We start from the raw sequence: 19316 nt of genomic DNA on the forward strand, positions 1-19316 counted from the left end.
TACTTGTCGTTTCTGTCAATAATGAATCTGATTTTATAAGATAACTGTAACCCAGGATACCAAAGGAACATTGCTGTGATACTTTAAAGCGTTCAAATATGTATTAAGGATTTTAGTACTCTAAAGAGTATGGGGTCTTGTCTTATTCATTAGCATGAATAAAAATGAGAAAAATAACAATTTGCACTTAAATATGTGATGAAGGTTCAGCATCTGAGAAACAAGGTTTTCTTCTTTGTATTGTTTAAAGTACGGAGGAAAGACTGACCCCAGAGTGACCACATAGCAAACTGGCAGAATGCGAAAAACACACCAGACTTACTGAGCTCCCTCCCGCACATACAGAAATGGGAAAGGAAGCAGTGGGGTTCAAATCACTGTAGTTGTCACGCAAATGAGAGTAGTGCTGTATGTACTTGAGCGCACACAAATAGCTTCTATTTAGTTAGGATGTCCTCTCTTCTCCACAGTCCACAGAGTAGGTTAGCTTCCGATTCATGTCAGCGGCATACAGGACAACAAACTTTCCTTAATATAATTTTAAAATTTCCCTTCCAGATCATCAATATTAGGAAATCTGTGTGTCTTGATCACCTATTATGTTAAGGCTACTACATCATCTCTGGGGTTGTGGTACTGAAAGGCATTGGTTGGACAAATGAACTACTCAGACTGGTTATGCCAGTAATATAATACGGGTGCCATTACTCTTTCAGCAGGAAAGAGAAACCTTACCCTTACAAAAGCAGAGACTGAGAATCTGCTAATGCCTGGTGTATCTACCACAGACCAGCTCAAAAGATGTGCTGATTACAGAGAGACAGAAGTGTCAGCAATGAGTGAGACAGGAAGAGTATGTTTGTCAGTCTGCCTGCCTGTTTGCATGTGCATATATGTACATATATGATACATATATACATATAAAGACTGACTGATATAGTTACATGCAGAGAAACATATATAATATACATATACACTACACATACATATATTTGTGTGCATATATAGATGCATACATACATACATGCATACATACATACACAAACACACACGTGTGCCCACACATTGATACATTCTCACATAGACCTTAGGAGCTCCAGAGCAAAACAGGTAGAAGAATCATTCCTTTGGATTAAATCCGTAATATATGACCAGATAAAATGTAGGAGCTAAAAAGACTTGCAGTAGGACACAATCAGTCTTAAGGAAGTAGAGCCACCCTACTGGTATATTTTAATTTTGAACTTGATTGAGACTCTAACCTGAATTCTGCATTTCATACTTAAAACCATGGGACAGGTCCCTGTTCTGTCCGGCCTCAGAATAGTACTGAGAGTCTGGAAAGATCAGGTTCAAGTAGCCTAGGGCATTGTTCCATTGTTTCTGGGAATAGTATTTATGTTGATCTACTCAAGTAAAATTTAAATAAATAAACAGTAAGCATCACCAACTGTGTGCTGGGCAATGCTTATCTCTTTTGCCTCTTCCCAATAAACACATATTTGTGTACCTCAAGTTTACAGTGGTTGGTCTACTAAAATAGAGTGGAGTAAATTCTTCAGGCATCAGAAATGTTTTAAATTTCTCATCTATCACTTATCCACTGTTTGGAACTTTATAGTCATCATAAAGTTGGGAGGAATAGCAAACACATTTTCTGCATGGCAAATACTGCTTCAAATCTTTTACATAGATTATCTCATTTGATACCTCCAGACCAACTTACTCTACAGGTGCAGTCACATTGCAGTTTCACAGATGTGGAGAAGAAGCAAGAGATATCAAATGGTTTGGCTGATATTGCACAGCCACTAAATTATGGACCAGGGACTCACAATAAAGCATGCTGATTTCCAACTAAGGACTCTGTTAAAGCTACACTTCCAGTGAGTGATGGGTCAATTATTACCCAGGGTTTTGACTTTGCTTTTACTTAAACTTATTGTAGTGTTTCTCAAATTTTAATGTATTCACAGGTTCTTATATAAAGGTATACATGTTCAGCTCAAGTTTGATTGGCAGTGTTGGGGATTTCAACAGCAATTTTGCCTTACTAACTTGAGAAATTAAACCTCCTAGGAAGCAATCTTACTCTAATATGCAAAATTGCATGCAGGTTATAGTATCAGTGCTCCTTAGCCTTGCGCTTGTGTATGTTAATCAGAGATGAATTACCAACTCATCGGTGGCTAGACATTTTAGTAGAATTAATCTGCATAAGGCATATCTGCTCTTTCCTGTTTCCTTTCTTCCACCCTGTCTATTCATTACTCATTCATAACCATGGGCTAAGTTTGTGAACCAAGCAAAACAACACCTGTACATAGTTCTGTTAATGATCGCCGTACTCCCTTTTGCTAGCAACAAGCTTTCATACCACTCAGTATTGGATTAACTTAAAACAGGTTGAATGCTCAACAACAGAATTTTCTTTATATGAAAAGTTCTATGTATGACACAGTGTGTATGTGTGTGTGTGTGTGTGTGTGTGTGTATGTGTGTGTGTGTGTGTGTGTGTGTATGAGTTATGCACGTCACCCACATGTAAGGTTAGAAAACTAACTTGAGGGTCAGTCCTTACCTTTCTCCCTATTCGATGAAGCATTCATTCAATTGGTTGTTGATAAGCCCAGTAGATTGCTGGTACCTTCTTGTCTCTACCAGTCACCCATCTCACCTTTGTAGCATTGGGATTATAGATGCATCCACTTTATGTGAGTTCTGGCAGTTCATTCTTTGGTGTTCACACTTTCATGGCAAGCACTTTTACTCACCAAGTCATCTTCCCATCCTAGAATTCAGTCTTTTGTAGCTAGCTGCTAATTACATGCACTGTCATTCCAGCACTGAGGAACCAGAGACAGATCTCTGTAAATTTACTAGTTCATAAGAGACTTGGTATTTAAAGTGTGTGTGTGTGTATGTGTGTGTGTGTGTGTGGCGGAGAGGAGTGTCAAAGGTTAGAGGTAGTCACTTAGCTGGTAAACTGTGAACTGCTTAAATTTGGATCCACATAAAAGCTATGAGTGGATGGCCTGCCTCTAGCCCTAGCCCAGGTGGAGCAGAAAAAGGAAATATACCTGGCACAAACTGGCTAGTGAGACTAGACAAACTTGAGAGATCTGGGTCCATGAGAGATGCTGTCTACATGTTTAAGGAGGAGACTTATCAAGGAAGATACTCAACATCATCTTCAGTCCTCTATGTGCACACATGTGCACTCACTCACATGTGAACATACATTCAAACATACTACCCAGACAAACATATGCAATTAAATAGAAAGTTAGAGGCTAGAAGATTGCTCAGTGGTTAAGGGCACTGACTGCTTTTTTAGAGGACCCGGGTTCCATTCCCAGTACCCACATGATGACTCATAACCATCTATAACTACAGTTCTAGGAGAGGTGTAGTCTTCTCACCTCTGCAGGCACCAGACATACATGTAGTACAAAGATATAGATGTAAACATAATACTCATACACAACCAGTCAATTAATCAATCAATAGAATAAATAAATAACATTGAGTGTACCTTAGGAATGACATGGAAGAATGATCTATGACCTTCACATGCACACACACATACACACACACACACACACATGCACACTACACACACACTTTCATGTAGACACATACACATACAGACACAATTTAAAACAATTCTTGCTTAAATCTAAAGATAAAGTTAAGTTTCACCAAATTATATCTTAGTATTCAGATTTTAGAACTTCAATGGGAAAATTCTAGTGTATGGTAAGAATAATAAAAATGTTATTTGAATATATGCCATTGTGGTATTTTCTATTTATGAGTGGATAATAGAGATGGTGTGTTTGGCTCTAACATATTTTTATCTGTCATCAACTTTGGGGATCATTTGTGGCTGTCTTTATCCTGTTTTTATACTTTCACACTTTATCTTTCAAGTGAAAATTATTGGGTCTTAACTTTCCAATATTCAGATGGCACAAATAGAACAAGACAGAGGCTGGGTGCCCAGTTTGTATTTTATCCACATGAAAACATCTGAGTTATGAGTGATGCCATGGCATTATTGATAATTTGCTGAGGAAACAGGAATTCATGCCAAGAAGATGAAGAAGTTTAACCAGGATGCCTTCTGAAGAAAAACAAGAACATTTGCATTCTCATTGCAATAGTGCACATCTGAAACGATTTTGCCTTGGATTAATAATATTGCTGAGGTTCAGCAAGACATCTTAACATATTTTAATTGGCTTAAATCATTTTGTATGCAGAAAAATGATCAAATAATCACACTTTCTATACAGACAAAAAAGTCTTCAGAATTACCCATGAGCTTAATGAACTAATATAATAATGTGAGTTTTTCAGCCACAGAAAGCACTCAGACTTTTGTAAGTTCAGTGACAAGTTTAAATGATTTTTCTCCAAAAGAAGATGGGTATTTTTTTCCCCAAAAGTGTAACTGTGAAGAAAATTAACTTCAGTCTGAACATATGTAATCTCAGAACATTCTAGATTCATTTTCAAATTTATTTCCATAAAATACCTCCTAAATGTTGTTTTTCAATAGAAAGTTATTTTTCAATGCACTCTTTGAAAAGTTGAGGCAGAGATAAACAGTATTACTTGTGTTTCAGATTACGTTAAAGCTATACAGCTTGATTTAATTATTATAGGTCACATGTATGTATCTATACCATCACACTAGGCCATAAATGTATAGAATTATGTTGCATCTAATCAAATGTTGAAAATTGTGATGACTAAAGTTGAAACCACAGCCTATAATTTTTAATATTAGTTTTCTATTTGAGAGGATATAAATAAAGAGGAGACAATTCTCTAGGTATCTCTAATCTAGGTTTTCTAGATTAGATCATCCAAGGTAGAATTACACTAAATAGTAGCATCCCATGGATTGGGGTCCTAAACTGAATAGAAAGGTTAAGCCAAGCTAAACACTAGTATTTTGCCAGAGTAACAAGAAAAGTAATATAGGTTCCTGTGTTTGGTAAGAAAATGCCCCCAAATGCTCTTTTGTATTTAAAGGGTACAGTAATTTACAGTACATAAAGGATTTTATATTTCATTTTTCTGCTGACAATTCCCTCGTCATGAGTGTGAATTCTTTTTAAATGCAAGAATAGAACATCCAGTCAGCTTTCTGTTGCTACACCAAAATATCTAAGTGAAAGAACCTGCAGAAAGAACAATGTGGACTGATAGCTTCAGAGATTTCCACTTTTTTAGGGCAGAAATGAAGCAGAAACACCATGGTAGCAGAACATGATGGAGGAAGGGTATCACCACTTAATGACAGTTGGGAAACAGTTGCAAAGAAAGAAATGAAACTGGGCATTAAGGTGCACCCCTCAAAGCCATGCCTCACATGACCTCCTCCTTCAAAGTAGGCACCACCTCCTAGTCTCTACCTTCCCTGAATAAAGTCATGGAAGAGATGAATCAATCACTAATCCATAACTCATAGTCAGTGGATTAATCTGCCGGTGAGTTTAAAGCACTTGTAACTCCATCACATCTCAAAGCTAACGAGACCACCACCAAGCCTTTAACATGTATCCCTTGAGGAAGTATCAGATATAAACAATGAGTTTCTTGAATATCAAGAATTTGGAAAGTCAAAATTAATGACTAATGCTGATTACAAATATGCAAGCAAAAAATCAAGCATGGTTATGAGCCATTTTGAAAAAGGAGGCATAAAAGAAAGTGCAAAGGCTTAAATAAGTAAAAAGCAGGATGTTTGAGCTTACATAACTGTGAGCTTTCTGAATTAAGAAATTTTTACAGTAATTTGAAGCTTTGAACACAAAGAGATGTTCAGCCTGACATTGGGGTCATGTTAGGGTATAGTATCTTTGACACATGACTGTAAATCATACCATAAAGATGAACATTCCTGAAGAATGGGAAAATTTGTACCTGAAGTCATAGTTCTTACATTACATGGAAGAAACATCCATAATCAAATAGGGAAGTGGGTCCCAAAGGGCTGCAAAACTACTAAAAAAGAAAAATGACTTGTCAGGTAATAGTGAACATTGCCCACTGGCTTGGTACTGCCACTGTCCTATAACCAGAGCAGGCAATGGATACATCTCACAGCACACTTCTCATTTCACTTCTATTTTTCAAATAGACAACATGACAATATTTTCCATGGACCTATATTTTCAACTCTATATGGAAAATGAATAGATGGTATTTTCTTTATTTTTAAGTCATCTGGAAATGAAATGATTTTTACAAACTAAATCCTTTCAAAAAGAAATCCAGGGAGAAAGGGGAGTGAAATAATATCAAACATGAGATACAAATAATAGGAACAGAAAGATAAAAGCAATAAAGGGATGAATAAAATTGAAAGGCAGGAATATAAACGCTGCAATTTTATCTTTTACTGTTTTCTTCTGAATGATATTGAATGCAACAATTAACCTGGCATTCACCTCCACCCACACATGCATCGACTCTGCATGAGTTCCTCACATCGCTAGTTATGAGCTGCACTTACAGAAAACTGCCAACTTGCTCATTTGCCATCTCTTCTTTCCCCTAAATATTTTATTACATCAACCAGTGTGAAAGTTCTACTGATGCCAGATGTAGATGGACTGTCTCAAGAGGACTAATGTTTATATATTCTCTACATAAAAGTGAAACTTAGATGATATACATACACACATACATATATAGACAAATATATATACAATATATACAAGTATATATAATATATATACAATATATACATGTATATTTAAAATATGCTGTACACATATTTTAAATGTCTATGATTTATATTTCCAATAGTCTGAATACAAATGCCAAACACTTTATATCAAACATTATTGTGGGGGATATTCTTGGAACTTGTGAAAAGCCTGGGGTATGGAAATTAAAGGATTCCTACTTGATGATGTTATTTCTGCAGGTTCAGTAAGGCACAGGTTCTGTTTTCCCCTGGCTTCCCCTGCAATTATAAAATTGGTGTTAATAGTAATTGCTACAGAGCTGATGACTCTTCATAGTCACACTCATTTACTCTAGTTCATTTTCCTGCAAACATTTTAACTGAGTGATCAGATCATTATTTTGAAGTCCATCTTCTTTCTACAGTGAAAGTGAGACTATCTTTGTTCATCTGGAGTAAAGTATTCTCTTCAGTATTTCCCTTAGTACCTCTATTCTTCATGAAATTCTGCCCTGCTATATCTCTACCAGAAATGTTCTATTTCAGGATAGGGATGTAGCTCAGTGATAGACAACTTTATTTAGTATACATGAAGCTCTAGGTTCAATCCTCAGCAACACATATACACACACCATCACTAATATGTCCTTCAATTTCATTATTACTTTTCAATTTATAGTTTTGTTGAACTTAACCCAGTTGAGACTTCACTTGTGTCATGTATTAATACTATTTGGAGACAAATGCAACTCCAAAAATCAGAATTATTTCAAAGAAGCATAGTATTTTTTTTCTGACTGTACATAGGATATTTTAGGAAAGGTGAAAGGTGCTAAGAAATCCCAAGTGTTTAGAATTAGACCCAAGCCACTCTATGCCCCTAACTGTGTGCTAACTAATTTGATCTATACATATCAAACATTATTGTGGTTGGCTCTAGGCTCTACATCCATGGAATTAGCCAACAACAGATTAAAAAATACGTTTTAAGAATTTAACTTGTATTAAACATGTCATTATTCCTTAAACACATGATATGGCAACAATTTTTATTGTGATAGATATAACCTGGGTATGAGTCAAAGTTTATGGAACAATATTTGTCAATTTTATTAAATTACTATGCTAGTTTATATAAGAGGCATAGGCATCTAAACATATTTAAAAATATCACTTAAAGATAGAAGAAACAGCTGTGGGTATTTTTATATCTGCCATGATGGACATTGAAGGAAATGATATAGGGTATCTTCTAAACCAATGAATCAAGTAGTACTTACATGCAAAGTCTTATCAGTGTCGCCTAAGAATGGATCTATTCTTATCCTGTATAAATGATTAGAATAGCATCAAGTTATAGGAATAATTTTGAATCTTTATTACTTATATTTGTTAAAAAAAAAAACCCTTTATGATAAATGCTCATAGACTATATCGAGAACTTCATTTTGAGGCCTTTCAGAATGAATTCTCAACTCCATCATGGAAATATATTTAAAATGAAGACAGTTTGCTTTTTAACACAAACTTATAACTGTTGCAGTTTTTTCTCTTAGCCCAAGTAGTTCCCAAATAATTGACACTGAGCTATTATATTTAACAGGTTTGAGCTCAACAACTGAGCAGTATTACTCTCTTTTAAACCTCTAAGCTAATCTGGCTACCTCCTGAAGGGGCCAGTCTAACATTTCAAACTCCATTTTGCATTCAGACTCCATCTTCTTCTAAACTTTTCCTTAATCTGAACTTAATTACCAAAACACGCGCGCACGCGCGTGCGCGCGCACACACACACACACACACACACACACACACACATATACACACACACAACTTGTTCCAGGAACTAAGACACATCTAGCAATAGCCACAACTCCTCTAGCAAACATCTACCCCTAGTAACGGCTCTTAGGAGGAAAGTAGCTAATGTTCTAGATGTCTCAAAATAGGTTCCTTAAGCAGTCCACTATTGTTCATACCAAGCTGAAATCATTACTAGTCAATAGAAATGTCCTGAGCTGTAATTTTCAAATGTCAACCAATCAAATAACTGCCAAACTGGAAAGCCCCTTACCCTACTGAAACTGTAATAAATAGGCAAGGCTTTACTGGCTTGGGGCCTTCTACACCCATCCACTGCATTGGAGAGGTTAGAGGTTCAAGCTTAAGCTTGAATAAAAACTCGTTGGTTTTGCATACAATTTGGACTGCTGGAAGTCTCTGGTATTCTGTAGGGATTCTGCAATAGGGGCATAACTCCTCCCAGCCCAAATCCCCATGATGATTGCCTTTCAGTACTGATCTGGCTCCCTCTGCTTCAGGTATTTTCTCATGGTGTCTCCTGGACTCTTCCTCCTGTGGCTAATCCCACTTCCCCTCTCTCCCTCCTCCTCCAATGGCTGGGAAGAGAAGCCCAGCCCTATTCTTTCCACCACTCAGTCACTGGTTAATTAGCTTCTTTACTGTCCAATCAGAGAATAATTGGGAAACAATATTTACACAATACTGAGACAGAAGATTCTCAGAATAAGGATTGCAACCAGATATAGGGGTACAGAAATCACCATTTAAATAATATAAGGATAATATTTACATAGTACACAATAATACTATGCTAAGTAGGATTGGTTTGAAACATATTTTCATGTCTCAAAATATTTATTAAATATCAGTTCTATGCTAGGTAGTGACTAAATAGTGGAAAACCAAGCATTGTCTATCTACTTACATAATTTAAAACCTGGTATAGTAACAGTATGATAGAATTTCACTTCATTGGTTAATACATGGTCTCAGCTCTATTCTAAATTATCCAGGAAAAGTTGGGGAACTAAAGTGGTTTCTTTGGGTTTCATTCTCCATTGTTGGTCAAATTTTGATTTTTTTCTTTTTACATTATATGGCTTAAAATATTATTGGACTTCAAGGTATATTAATATTTTAAAATTAAAATTTAGCAGTTTTCTTGACTCAAATAATTCTATTATTTTCACATTTATAGCTTTAGTTCAGAACTCTCTAACCTACAAATGAATATATCGCAAACATCATAACTATTTCCATACCTCAAAGCTAGATTAAACTCCATGCATTCAAGAAAAAATCTTTTTTTGCTATAAGGAATTCCTAATTTCATGTTCCTTAGATCACTTATCCATCCATACATGCAAGAAACCCTGCGAAGATATAGAGGAATTTCAACCCAGTAACATGGCTATTCTGGCAAAGGATTCTATCCAAAGACCTTCTAGGTCTATATGATCTGGCTGAAATGCAGATGATATGTCCTGGATTACAGTATGATCTGGCTGGAATATAGGCATGCCCTTAGTACTTTTAATACCTAACAATGACAGTAAGGTTAATTTGTAGAAGGAAGCAGTCATTTTTACAACTGACATCTAATTGATGGGCAGACAAAGTGAAGAATAAGAGAAAGATTTGACAGAATGAGTCAGAGATAGGATACACCCAACTCTCATGAGAACAGCACAAGAAAGAGAGACTACTTCAGAGAAGAGAGAGCGAGATAAAGAGCAAGGGAACCAGAGAGGAAGAAAGCAAGAGAGCTAGAGAAGAAAGGAGGGTGTGCATGTATGACAATTTTACTGGGACAGTATTACAGAGAGAGGTGGCAGAAAGAACAAGCAAGACAGAAGAGGTACAGACAGAACAAGCCAGAGAATACAAAGAAGCCAGAAGACTAGAATATATTTTCAAAGTTAGTATGAGGGCAGGCAGAACAATTCAGTCAGAAGCTGAGGAAAACCAGATTGAATCAGTCAGCTTGGAAGATTAGATTGTATGGAGGGAGGCTACAAGCTTCCAAGCCTAAACCTAGGGATAGTTCAAACAGAGAAGGAAATGCTCTGGGCTCAGCCCAGTGTGCTTGCACAGCTTGGGTGTGGCTTTCATCCCATCCCTTAATCTGAGGAAATAAAATTGACATTTACAAGAAGTTTTTCTCCAATCTTGTCTCCTTTGCTTCTTTCTTGTTTTCAAGCTCTTACCAAGACTTGTCAGCAATGACCACGAAACATGTCTGGTATGCATTCACTTTACCCAAATTTCAATTCCATTTTCTTGGTTCAGGACACCAAAATTCTCTTCAAATTTATACCTATTCCCTGTGGCCCAGAAATGCTACACATTGTGTTCAAATGATTCTTTTAAAATATGTTCATTCTATTTACTTGCCTAGGTAGCTTCATTATTTCCTTCTGTTTCTCTTGGGATAGAATTATAAATCCCTAATGTATTTTTCTGCACCTTTTGAATCCTCAGATCAATTTATACACTGATTCCACAAATTACACTACTGTAAATTATGGTATATACATTTCCTGATTTAACAGCATTTGCAACTCTTTTAACTGAATAATAATTCCACAAATACCAGGAATCTTGTTGGGACACTGACTGTATGCCTGCAGTATTGTTGAGTGAAGTTTTGTCTCCATTTCTTGATGAAGCATGAAATTATACAATGAGTAAAATTTTCCCTCCCCCATGACTTTTGTAACTACTAGTGTTAAAAATGTTTTCCTATTCATTTAAAGACTAACAATGAAGTTGTTGAAGGGAAATAATGAAGGAAGGGAACAGAAGCAGGAGTCCATTGTGGTGAGCACAAGGTAAATTGCTGAATATGCATATCCTCCTATCCTGCTCCTTGGATGCCTTCACTTGTTTCCAGAGAGAAAGATCAAGTAAACACTTTAGCCACCATCACCATGTATTAGCTGAACTGAAACACATTATGCCTTAAACTTAAGGTCTATATCATTTTTTATTTTCTCATTTTTTATTTTTATTTTATTTTATTTTTTATTTTAGTACACAATTAGTTGTAAGTTTGTTAACTGTATATTTACAGACTCTTCAACTGACTGTACTATAAAAATACAAGGAGTGATTATGCACATCTACACATATAAACATAGCTATGTTGTATAAATCAATCCATCTTAAAATTCTGTGAGCCCTTTGATATAAAAAGAATTCATCACCTCACGTAACTACAAATATGACACTGGCTATAGTTGCAATAACGATAAGGCCAGTAGAGAGCAGTGCATGCACTAATTTTTAAAATAAACTTTGAAATACAATTAGTGAAATCATATTCCTTATTGTTTTAAATTTTATATTTTAGCCACTTAGATTGGCTTCTTTTTATTTGAAAATTAAGGCACTTCAACATCTCACTGAAGTTTTTCATGTCCTTTGTGTGTTCCTATGTTATTTCTTTTGGTGTAAGTAATCAACAAAATGAATATCTAGATTGAGTCTGAGAGATGGCCCCAAGGGTAAGAAGGCTTTGCTGCACAATCATGAGGACCTGGGTTCAGATGTCAGTGTCCACATAAAAATTTAAGTAAGGTCATGTGCATGTCCATAATAGTGCTTTGTGGGCAAAGACATGACTGCTTGGTGTGGTATCATTCTAGCTCCGGGGCTAATAAGAGACATGGAATAAAGTAGAAAGCAATACAGTAGGACATCTTATGTCCTACTATGGTCTTCTCTGACCTATGTGCACCTATGTATGTACAAATGTCAACACATAATAACAACACATAAGATACACAAATATCTATCCATTTATTATTCCACAACATAAAAATTGAAGTTGATAAGGACATATTTTCAAACAGCTATGATCTTGTTCAATTGTGAAAATACTGTGTGATAATACATATGTTTATTAGGTAGAATAGACACACACACACTACACACACAATATTTGTATGCCATAAAGTATGTACATATAATAAATGTGCATATTTTTTCCTGTAAGGCTGAAAAATTTAAGTGAAGTTTTAAGCTTTTATATTTTATCTTTCTTTAGACATTCACACTATTGGGTTCTTAGCAGAAAATTAACATAATCGCTTTGACTTACTATATTGCTGGAATGTGTATGTACACATTTTAAAGGAAAGATGGAGATCATTCTGTAGCAACCATGTTTTACTTAATTACTTTAGATTTTAGGAGTCAAAATCACTGTGATATTTATATCAACATGAGGATTAACTGGCATACTATAACAGGTGTATTGGAAGGCAGCAATAAGCTGGTCACAGGCATTGTTGTTGTTGTTATAATCCTAAGGTATATAATTAGAAAGAGGCACATTCTCATGAGGAATTAAAGTGTAGAAGGCCACAGATGAGTAGAACTCATATTTATAAGGCTACAAATAGAAGGATGCTATGAGTGTGGGGGTAGAAGGATGCATACACCTGTGACTTCCAGAGTCCAGAGGTTGCAGGTGTCTTATTCTATCATTTTTTTTGCCTCATTCCCTTGAAGCAAGGTCTCTCAGAGAGCCTTAGACTAGCTGGTTTTTTGGTTGGCCTGGTAGCTAACAAGCTCCAGCGACACCGTCCTCTTATATGCCCTCTTCAGTGCTGGGTTAGAGGTGCTTGCCCACACTCCACTTCTTTCATGGGTTATGGGATCTAAACAGAGAGCCTCATGTTTCAAAGCAAGCAATTTTAACAACCAAGCTATCTCCTCAGTGCAATATAAATTTTAAAAAGTCATTTGAATGGATGGGGGGGTTGTACTATTTGAGAGTAAAATTCTAGTAATACTCTGAAAACATATTCAACATTTTGATGAAATATTTTGAAAGTAGGCAAGAAAGATTATGTAACTGTTCTCATAAGCATAACGATTAAATATATGTATCAGAATCTTATTTGAGCTTTGTAATATGTAGGTGAGCCTGTTTGTCTCTGTCTGTCTGTCTGTCTGTCTGTCTGTCTGTCTCTCTCTCTCTCTCTCTCTCTCTCTCTCTCTCTCTCTCACACACACACACACACACACACACACACACACACTCAAGCCAGTATGCGTATATGCTGAAAAGACTTTGTAGTTGCTTATTCCTCATGAATGGGCTTTTGGAATAATCCTTGGATTGTTTGCCATATGCACTCATTCTTAAATATTCAAAGCAAAATCCTTACCAAAAATAAAATTGATTATACAAGGAGGTTTCGGCATATGCCTTTAATCCTAGCACTCGAGAGGCAGAGGCAGGCAGATCTCTGAGTTCGAGGTCAGCCTGGTCTATAGACTGAGTTCCAGGTCAGTCAGAGCTATACAGAGAAACCCTGTCTAGAGAAAAAAAAAAAAGAAAGAAATTGATAGGATAAATAAAAGCTAACCAAAATGTACCTACCTTATCTTACCTAAGTAAGGGTATGAGATTTTCCTATTCTCTCCACTGTGTAAGACAGCTGCAGTTTGAAAGCCTAGATAAAAATATTTATTATACTTGATATGGAGTAGTTGATCCATACTACATCCTAGATAATGGGTACCATCAGACACTAATGCAGAGTTAAAACTTTCATTTGTCCATTTCTTTTTATTCAAAGTAAAATTTCCAAGAAGCTATCATAAAGCTTTAAGTGGATCTAATACATGAGTGGATGATTTGAACAAGAAATAAAAATTCTTTAAAATCTTTGAAGGAGGAAAGTTTGTGTAGACACTGCAGTACAGCAAGCAGATCTGCCTGAGATCTGTACAGACTTAGAGAGATCTGAGAGACAGGAGAGTCCAGATCCAGAAAGGTCTATGGGAATGTCAAGAGTTCAAGCAGTACATGAAGAGTCAGAAAGATGAGAAGCTGGTGAGGGTGGGTGTTCCACTTTAGAGAAACATAATTTGCCTTCACTAATAAATTTGAGAAATTCATGTTTTGGACTGGAAGGATCATATTTGAATTGTACCATTTTTCCCCTTCTAAATTATAGCATTAGTGGAAAAAAATCCACTGGAATTCTTCTGAATGTGCTGACCATGTCCATGGCAAGTTTGGCCCTTAAACTTGCTAATTATTGACATCTATGTTTGTCAGTGTGCCTAGTGTAAATTCTGTTACCAGTCCCAATTACTGTACGTGAGAGAATGTGAGAAGAATTTAAAAATGCCCTTTAGGTCTATTTCTTCCTGATATCCTTAATTAATCCTACAGTACCAAACTTAGAGGAAAATTATACTGCTGACTGGAATAAGGTAAGCTGGATTTAAAGAAATGAAAACTACAAGTTTTCAAGAGAAAGCTATTTGAATCTTTTTTTTTTTTTGAATCCTCTTTTAAATGAGGCTAAAATTTGGGTCTAGGAGACAGCTCATTGTATAATGTGTTTGTGAACAAGCCTGATGGCCTGAGTTCAATCCCTAGCACCCACATGGTAGAAGGGGAGAACTGACTCTGACCTCCAGTCCTGCACCCTGGACACGCTGGCGAGTCTGCATATTCCTCCCCTATACATAAACACCCCCCCCAAGAAAAAACACAATGAAAATTGCATGGAGCTGAGATCCAAAGGGCCTCGGGTGTTCAGAGTCCTCAGCAGTGATCATGGTGGTGAGTACATTCACCCTTGGTAAATTCTCAGTATAACGGAAAATTCACTGACCTCATCACTGCCTGCCTTACTTTTCCATGAAATCCTTTAGAAGATCTTGCTGGCTTAATTAGATGTCTCTAATCAAAGTCTGAAAGTGTGTTTCTTCATAACTATGGGAAGGGGGATCACCTTATTGTCTACATGCAGGAAAGGAAATATCCCTAGTTTCCACTGAAAGAAAATTAACAACTTCCAAAGCAGTTCACAATACAGATTAAATGTACAAATGTATAGTATCATTTCTTCTTGGGGATACATCATTTATTAATTCCAGCTTCTGAACCCATTCTAATTATTTCATAAACTCTTCAACAAGAAGCATGAAGACTTACTTCTAAGTTTATCCCAATTCTATTTTCCTGGTTAGTAAGAAACACAAGGGTCGTGTACTTCTTGGCATCCACAGTAGTGTCTGAGTTTGGTGACTGTATATGGGATAGATCCGAGGTAGGGCAGTCTCTGGATGGCCTTTCCTTCAGTCTCTACTCCATACTTTGTCTCTGTATTTTCTCCTGTATTTTGTTCCTGCTTCTAAGAAGGATCCAAGCATCCACACTTTGGTCTTCCTTCTTCTTGAGCTTAAATCAGTTCTATCAAGTACAATATGATCCTTTTGTGGGTTGTCTTACATCACTGTTTTATTGTTGTGAGGAGACACTATGACCAAGGCAACTCTTATAAAAGGTAGCACTTAATTAAGGACTCGCTTGTTTACAGTTTCAGAGGGTAAGTCAGTGTTATCATCATGTGAGAGAGCATGGTGGCAGGCAGCTGTGGTGCCAGAGCAGTAGCACAGAGCTTTACATATTTATCCGTGATCAGGCTGATGGAGAGTGCAGCACTGGGCCTGGCTTGGCATTGGAAACCTCAAAGCCTATCCCCAGTGACACACTAGTTCCAACTAAGCCACACCTACTCTAACTAAACCACACCCACTCCAACTAAGGCAATCCTACTCCAACAAGGACACACCTACTCCAACTAAACCACACCTACTCCAACTAAGACACACCTACTCCAACAAGAACAGGCCTACTCAGACAAGGAAAAACCTCCTAATCTTTCCAAACAGTTCACTACTTGGATATGCAAATATAAAAGCCTGTGGGAGCCATTCTCATTCAAACCCCAACATGAGCCCTGGCATAAGGGCATAATAATTGTCTTCCCAGAAAAATGAGAAAGAGGAATTTTCCTATATAGTATTTACTATCATCTTGTCTGGTATAAAAATATTAGTGAGGCATACCTGGAAATATTGCTCAGATAAAATACACAATACAAGGTCCTACAGAACCAGAGTTTATGAATACCTCTACCTAAAGGTATCTACTTTATTGGTGATTTATGTTTATATTCTAGTTTTCTCTCTTCATCAAAGCTAAGCAAAAGCTACAGATTAGTGCTTGATACACAGCAGGTGGTTAAGGTACATAGAATAAATGAAAAATCTTTTACTCAGGGCTGCCTGGGGCTGTGGCTTAGTAAGCCAGTGGTAGAACGTACGAGTATGTGGCTTTTACCCATGTAGCCCTGTTATCAATCTTCAGTATCTAGCACAACAAAAAGATACAATCAATCTTTTACTCAGAGTTAACTAAAAATTTTAACTTCATAATGATAAAAAAGTTATTGTGAAAAAAAAACCAAAATGAGAAATATGGAGAAAAATGTGGAAAGATGAACTGTATACAGTTTTTTTTTCTTGTATTTGTGCTTTGTTATGCCTCTTTTAGCTTCTACACTGTCTGAAGAGACATAAATATCAATTTAGGAAAATCTGAGGTTTGGGTATATAATAACAAAAAGAAGTTAAAAATTTTGAATTGAATTCCTTTATTAAAAGATCACCTCTGAAATCAACTTCGAATACAAAATGATGTCCAGTTCAAAATGAACCTTTCACTTTACACCAATCTCAACATTACCTAAAGATGATAATCAAAAATAATTTCGAATCATTTCACATTATGTAAATAAAACAGACATTAACAAAATATCCACAAATCAGGAAGACTTTATGAATCATGTTATTCTCACACAAAAAGCAGAGTAAAAATATTATATTTATAATTTATAAGATAATGATGTGGGAAAATACAGATAAGATCTCACAACTGAAGAACAATTATTCAGATTTCAGCTTTCCTCCCTTTAAAACTCTTTTTTTATTCATTTGAGGTAAATTAAAAATAATTAGAATTGACTTTTGATATTTTCACATCATCTTTAATTTTATGATATCCAACTCTGAATTAGTAACTCTTCATTCTGCTGTTAGCAAGTTTTACTATAGTTGCTACCAAACAATTTTCCCCTTAACCTTCATTGTTATTTGTAGTTTCTTTTATAATGGGCATGAAATGAAAGGTACATTACATTTCTGTTAATTATGTGATTTTTCATTATTTGACTCTCAATGGCTTGTTATTTTCTGATAGTCTACAACAAACTCTTAATTTTAGTCAAATATATCTATCTACCCGTTGAGCTTAGCTCACTTTTTCTCTAGCATGATGTATTTTGTACCTTATTCCTTAGTAAACCTAAAGTTATTCTAGAACTAATTTAATTGCCAGCTTTTTTCATTCTCTACCCAGTATTTAGTTTCTAATTTATCGTTTCATATACTTCATTACCTCAAGTGCATAGAACATTGTTTGGTGTACAGTAAGAGTACAAAGAATCTATTAAAGCAACAAACAAATAAATAGTGACTAAAGCAAAGTAAGGAAAAAAAAACAGTTTTCTAATGATGAGTTTAAAACATTTACATACCGAAGTATAGGTTGATTCTTCCTCTTAATTTAACGCCATTTTGACAAAGCCATATGAATTAGGAAAGCTATTGTGACACCTTGAATCAGTCAAAAATAATTTCTAACACTCGAGCTGATAAGAGTTTCAGTTAGAAGGTGCTGTTTTTCTCATATGAAACTGTGCTTGTTATACTCCATTTAAAACTTGGCTAAACATATTTTCTTGGTATGCTAATGCCTTTTGCAAACCTTTTCTTGATTCTGCCATGTAATTTAAAAAGATTCAATTAAGGGAAGAGGATTTAACTAGCTTTGAATGAAATTGCTAGCAAGAACAGATTTTATATTTCAAAGCAGACAGTTGTTTTATTATTAGCTGTACTGGTTTACATTGGAAACAGAATGTTTGCCTCTATAAGTTCCTACCTCTGACTATGTCTCCAGGAATGTGAAGAGTGGCTAGTGGCAGGCGAGGGGAGAGAGTATGAGTGAGACTAACACCTGAGATTCTGAAATAAATGTCTGAAACGCTAAGTATTTAACAAGGTAAAGTGTTAGCTTTTCTTCCCCCAAAACATAGGCACTTCTGGGGATAGTTGCTAATGTTACCAAGCAAGTGGTTCAGTATCTCTGATCCTTAGTTTATTTATTTCCAAAATGGAATAAAAATGATCTACTTTTCTGGACTGGAAAGACTGGGAGAATATCAAACACACTCCCAGTCCTTGAACATACAAGGTGACTAATAAGGCATTTATTAAACTAAATTTATTCTATTGAAAATGTGTTACCAGTAAATTAAACCACTAATATGCCTTCTAAGGAAATAATACAGTGCCTGGGTAACCAAACAGCAAAGACTAAAATGTAACTGCATATATTTCAACAACTCTAATAGAAATAAAGACGAAACAGTATGTGAATAAGTCAAGCACACTGACTCTGTTGAAACATAAAAATATAAAGTGGGGAACTTCAGTAACTAGACAGTTGTTCATGAGACCTGAGCATGGACACATGTATCCAAGCAGGAACTTCAGTGACCAGACAGTTGTACATGAGACCTGAGCACTGGCACATGTATCTAAGCACAAGAAGAAATTCAGGACACTTTCTTATACCTCCCTATGTCTCAGAAAGACAATGGCAAATGCTAGTTCATAATATATTTAATGAGAACAAGTGGGTGCTCATGCTGACTCATTAATACTTTTCTACAAGTGTTTAAACATAAGCTAAAGACACTGGATTTATTCATACTAGGAATAATCCATACTAGGAATACTGGATTTATCCATACTAGGAATAATAACTAATGGATGCCTCATGAATGATACTCCCTCTTATAGTTTTTGAAAAGAAGAAGAAGAAGAAGAAGAAGAAGAAGAAGAAGAAGAAGGAGGAGGAGGAGGAGGA

General features: G+C 35.9%; 2 protein-coding genes across 6 annotated transcripts in view; one reads left to right on the forward strand and one right to left on the reverse strand.

The window, feature by feature from the left end:
* Acss3 (acyl-CoA synthetase short chain family member 3) overlaps positions 1–19316 on the reverse strand; it is a 353004-nt gene that overhangs the window by 317624 nt on the left and 16064 nt on the right. The gene's annotated exons all lie outside the window — the stretch shown is intronic.
* Lin7a (lin-7 homolog A, crumbs cell polarity complex component) overlaps positions 1–19316 on the forward strand; it is a 182117-nt gene that overhangs the window by 8400 nt on the left and 154401 nt on the right. For 2 of the 4 annotated variants that reach the window (XM_031348859.1, XM_031348856.1), the window contains exon 4: positions 1717–1886. The exons of 1 other annotated variant lie outside the window; for it this stretch is intronic. The gene's annotated coding sequence lies outside the window, so the exon portion shown is untranslated. The remainder of the gene's footprint in view (positions 1–1716; positions 1887–19316) is intronic. One more of the 4 variants, XM_031348857.1, reaches the window with a different exon arrangement.

Source organism: Mastomys coucha, unplaced genomic scaffold, assembly GCF_008632895.1.
Source record: "Mastomys coucha isolate ucsf_1 unplaced genomic scaffold, UCSF_Mcou_1 pScaffold4, whole genome shotgun sequence".
Classification (NCBI taxonomy): Eukaryota; Metazoa; Chordata; class Mammalia; order Rodentia; family Muridae; genus Mastomys; species Mastomys coucha.